This window comes from Erythrolamprus reginae, chromosome 3, assembly GCF_031021105.1.
Source record: "Erythrolamprus reginae isolate rEryReg1 chromosome 3, rEryReg1.hap1, whole genome shotgun sequence".
NCBI classification, from domain to species: domain Eukaryota; kingdom Metazoa; phylum Chordata; class Lepidosauria; order Squamata; family Dipsadidae; genus Erythrolamprus; species Erythrolamprus reginae.
In genome coordinates, this window is record NC_091952.1 from 10,967,308 (window position 1) to 10,972,886 (window position 5,579).

At 39.4% G+C, this 5,579-nt stretch overlaps 1 non-coding gene across 1 annotated transcript; it reads left to right on the forward strand.

Annotated features, from left to right (window-relative positions):
- The first annotated feature begins 964 nt into the window (after positions 1-964).
- TRNAG-UCC (transfer RNA glycine (anticodon UCC)) lies at positions 965-1,036 on the forward strand. Its single transcript has one exon. It is a non-coding gene; the product is annotated as a tRNA-Gly (tRNA).
- The last annotated feature ends 4,543 nt before the right edge of the window (positions 1,037-5,579 follow it).

The following is a 5,579-nucleotide window of genomic DNA, read 5'->3' on the forward strand; positions in this document are numbered from 1 at the left end:
AGTAGATTTTATACCATAGTAGTATATTAAGAGATATGTTACTAACAATTTTTACCTTTCTGTATTGATCGAATTAGAATTATCTATTCTTTTTTGTATTAGAAAGACTTCTATATCTAGCGGAGCAATGGTAGCTCCTTTACATGTTAAAAGTTATTTGTCTTGTTTTGTTTTATATTTTAAAAAAATCAATAAAAATATTAAGATCTTCTTGCATTTAAAAAAACAAGATAAAATGCCAAGAGTCAGACACAACTGAATGGATAACATCGTTCTCATCAATAGAAGCTTACTGTACTTTTGATTGCTGGCAAAAATGCCCATTGTGGACAATGAATTTGGCTTAACAACTCTAGGGTTTGCTTTACAACGATGGCATTTGCTTAACCACCACCAAAAAAAAATTGTAACACAATTGCACAATCCACAACCTTAATTTGAAGTTCAATTTCACTCGTACGTTAAAGACTGTCTTCAACCAGATGAACGTAAACGGACAATATTTCTATCTCTTTTTTAATGAAATATGGATAGCCACAGAGCTGTAATGATGAATTAGGATTTGTGAGACAAGGATCAAAGGGTTTTCTTCATCTCTCTTTTTCGGACCAATTTATCCTTACAACCGAGTTGCTGCAGTGGAAATAAAAATTAATGAAGTCTTTGAACTTGAGGAAAGAAGGAAAATAAATCTATCAGGTACTTCTGGTATTCAGCAGAGTATTGGCATGGTGTTGGGGGTTGAGGAGAGAAGCCATAATATAAATGAGATTCCAGCTCCAGACATACCGTATTTTGGGTGTATAAGACACACCTTTTTCCTCCCTAAAAGAGGCTGGTAATTTGGGTGTCTTTTATACTCTGAATGTAGTTTTTTTCCCCCAGGCCTAACTAGCTGCTAACAATTTTCCCCGTACTTAATGAAGGTTTAGAATGGGATTAAAATGAAAGTAGATTCCAACAAGCGTTGGTGGTATAGTGGTTAGCATAGCTGCCTTCCAAGCAGTTGACCCGGGTTCGATTCCCGGCCAACGCAAATTCTTTTTATTTATTTACTTACCTATAAACCAACTTTGTTTATTCATTTACTGGAAACGATCGCCTCAGATCATCAAGCAGCAGATCGAAAATCTGTATAGTCTGGAAGACAGAAGGAAAAGGGGGGACATGATCGAAACATTTAAATATGTTAAAGGGTTAAATAGGGTTCAGGAGGGAAGTGTTTTTAACAGGAAAGTGAACACAAGAACAAGGGGACACAATCTGAAGTTAGTTGGGGGAAAGATCAAAGGCAACATGAGAAAGTATTATTTTACTGAAAGAGTAGTAGATCCTTGGAACAAACTTCCAGCAGACGTGGTTGGTAAATCCACAGTAACCGAATTTAAACATGCCTGGGATAAACATATATCCATTGTAAGATAAAATACAGGAAATAGTAAAAGGGCAGACTAGATGGACCATGGGGTCTTTTTCTGCCGTCAGTCTTCTATGCTTCTATGCTTCTATGCTTCCCAGCTCTTACCTTGCAGACTCTTTCATTGTTTCTCTCTGCGAAGAATGTTTTCCAAGCCTAAGTGTTTGCAGGGTTTTTTCATTTCCCTAACTTGCTCCAAATATTATTATTATTATTATTATTATTATTATTATTATTATTATTATTATTAATTAGATTTGTATGCCGCCCCTCTCCGAAGACTCGGGGTGGCTCACAACAGTAATACAAAAACAATATAACAGTGAGACAAATCTAATATTAAAATAAAACATATCTAAAACCCCAACAATTTAAAACCATACAACACATACATACCAAACATAAAATATAAAAGCCTGGGGGAGGATGTCTCAGTTCCCCCATGCCTGGCGATAAAGGTGGGTCTTGAGTAATTTACGAAAGACAAGGAGGATGGGGGCCGTTCTAATCTCCGGGGGGAGTTGATTCCAGAGGGACGGGGCTGCCACAGAGAAGGCTCTTTCCCTGGGGCCCACCAAACAACATTGTTTGGTCGACAGGACCTGGAGAAGGCCAACTCTGTGGGACCTTAAGTTTCTTTTCAACTCTAACCAGTGCTAACGTTGTTCCCAGCTCTTATCAGCTTGCAAGCTCTTTCATTGTTACTCTCTGTGAAGAATATTTTCCAAGCCCTAAGTCTTTGTAGTTTTTTAAACTGGTCTAACTTGCTCCAAATGTTTCTTTCCAGCCCTAACCAGGTGCTAACTATGTTCCCAGCTCTTACCCGCTTGCAAGCTCTTTCATTGTTACTCTCTGAGAAGAATGTTTTCCAAACCCTGACTTTGTATGGGTTTTTTCCCCCATTGCTTTACTTGCTCCAAATGTTTCTTTCCAGATGCTAATGATATTTCCCAGCTCTTACTGGCTTGCAAGCTCTTTAATTGTTACTCTCTCTGAATAAAGTTTTTTTTTTTAAAAACCCTAATCAGGAGATTAAAAAATGTGCTGAAGCTGACCAGACTAAGGATGCTTTTAAAACATGGCTTTGCTGGAGGGCCTTAGGCCATTGAGCAATAACATTCTGCTCTGACTAGTAGTAACAAATGATAGAGGGATATATGTTTTTTAATATTGGGGTTTTTAATTTTGTAGTTAGGAAGGAAGGAATAAATGACATCTCCATTCTTTCTCCACTCTGGGGTCAGTTAAAATCTACATTGTTGTAGTTAAAATGATGGAGACTCTACTCAAAAAGAGGATAAATCAGCACCTAAAAAACAATAACTTATGTGTGTGAGTGACAAAGGGGAAGGTTTGTAGGGAAGGTTTGCCTATTTGCCAATGACTCTAAAGTGTGCAACAGGGTTGATATTCCTGGAGGCATCTGTAAATGATTTAGCTTTACTAGATAAATGGTGAAAGCAATGAAAACTGCAGTTTAATGTTTCCAAATGTAAAATAATGCACTTGGGGAAAAGGAATCCTCAATCTGAGTATTGTATTGGCAGTTCTGTGTTAGCAAAAACTTCAGAAGAAAAGGATTTAGGGGTAGTGATTTCTGACAGTCTCAAAATGGGTGAACAGTGCAGTCAGGCGGTAGGGAAAGCAAGTAGGATGCTTGGCTGCATAGCTAGAGGTATAACAAGCAGGAAGACGGAGATTATGATCCTGCTATATAGAGTGCTGGTGAGACCACATTTGGAATACTGTGTTCAATTCTGGAGACCTCACCTACAAAAAGATATTGACAAAATTGAACGGGTCCAAAGACAGGCTACAAGAATGGTGGAAGGTCTTAAGCATAAAACGTATCAGGAAAGACTTAATGAACTCAATCTGTATAGCCTAGAGGACAGAAGGAAAAGGGAGGACAGGATCAAAACATTTAAATATGTTAAAGGGTTAAATAAGGTCCAGGAGGGAAATGTTTTTAATAGGAAAGTGAACACAAGGACAAGGGGACACAATCTGAAGTTAGTTGGGGGAAAGATCAAAAGCAACATGAGAAAATATTATTTTACTGAAAGAGTAGTAGATCCTTGGAACAAACTTTCAGCAGACGTGGTAGATAAATCCACAGTAACTGAATTTAAACATGCCTGGGATAAACATAGATCCATCCTAAGATAAAATACAGAAAATAGTATAAGGGCAGACTAGATGGACTATGAGGTCTTTTTCTGCCGTCAGACTTCTATGTTTCTATGTATTTACCGGTTCTCCAAAGTACTCAAAATTTCCACTACCGGTTCTCCAGAACTGATCAGAACCTGCTTAAACCCACCTCTGAGTACACTCTAATGTATACAGTTAGTCCTTAACTTATAACCATTCATTTACTGACCATTTGAAATTCCAAGAGTACTGGAATTTCAAGGGTACTGAAAAAAGTGACTTATGACCAGCGGTGGGCTAAATTGCGCTCATTGCCGCGGCTCGTAAGTTCTTGTGGGACAAGCACTATTTTGCTGCTGCACCTGTGGAGATAGCAAAATCGCGCATGGAGCCGTAGGTATAACCTCGCCGAAACATGGGCACAATGTTCCCTGACAACAGTTTGAATACAGTATAGCTATGTTGAGCAAGATTTTCCCATCCATTAGCTGGTTAATTTTATTCATCACTTTGTATAACGGTGGAAGAAATTCTGGGAAACCACTTTGCAATTCAAATGCATATGATGTATTTCTCCTTTTTGTTTGCGAACATCCTGCCTCTATTATTTTTACAAATAACCCAAGGTGGCAAACATAGTGATATTCTCTTTCCTTTTTCTCCTATTTTCCCTACAACAACCACCCAATGAGGTAAGTTGGGCTGGAAGAGAAAGACTGGGTTCTCATGGCTAAGGCAGGACTAGAACTCACAGCCTCCTGCTCTCTAACATGGTACCTTCACCACACAGAGCAGACTAAAATGATATATATAGTCTAACTCTCCAAGTTTGGCAGCTTTAAGACTTGGGGACTTCAAGTCCCAGAATCCTTCAGTCAATGTGCTGGCTGAGGAATTCTGGGAGTTGAAGTCCACAAGGAAGTTGCCAAGCTTGGAGACCACTGATCTAGAACAGTGTTGCTCAAACCTGGATAAATTATCCCAAGTTAAGTTAAAATGTTTTTTGTTTGGGTAACTACATAAAGCTCTATTACCCATCAGAGCAAGGAGATTTAAATTGACTTAAAAATTGTAGCATGTACAACCTAAAATCAGTGATGGGCTCCTACAGGTACAGTCAGGTACGGAGTACCGGTAGAAAAATTTTGGGCACGTACGCAGAATCGGTAGAAAAAGTTTGATTTTTTTTTTCCTTCTGGGCTCTGGGTATGTTTTTCCTATCACAGTAAATGAGGTTATTTATTTATTTATTTAGTTATTTGTTTGTTTGTTTGTTGATTGATTGATTGATTGATTGATTGATTGATTGATTGATTGATTGATTGATTGTTAGAGTTGAAAGGGACCATGCAGGTCATCAAGTCCAAGCCCCTGCTTGAGCAGGAATCCTAAAGCACCTGAGCCAAATGGCAGTCCAATCTTTTCCTCTTGAAAATGTCCAGAGTTGGGGAGTTCACAACCTCCGCAGGCAGGTTGTTCCACTGGTTGATCGCTCTGACCGTCAGGAAGTTCTTCCTTACTTCTAGGTTGAATCTCTCCTTGGTCAGCTTCCAGCCGTTGTTCCTCGTCCGGCCCTCTGATGCTCTGGAGAATAGAGTGGCAACCCCTCATATACCTATATACAGCTATCATGTCCCCTCTGGCCCTACTTTTCTCTAGGCTATCCATGCCCAGTTCCCGCAATCTCTCTTCGTAAGTCTTGGTTTCAAGTCCCCTAATCATTTTGGTTGCTCTTTTCTGCACCTTCTCCAGAGTTTCAATGTCTCTTTTGAAGTGTGGTGACCAGAACTGGATTCAATACTCCAGATGTGGTCTGACCAGGGCATAGTAGAGTGGTATTAAGACTTCCCTGGTCTTAGAGTGTATCCCCCTGTTGATGCAGCTTGGGATTGTGTTGACTTTTTTGGCCACTGCTGCACATTGCTGGCTCATGTTTAGCTGATTATCCACCAAGACTCCAAGATCTCTTTCACAGTCACTACTGCTAAGCGGGGTTTCTCCCAGGCTG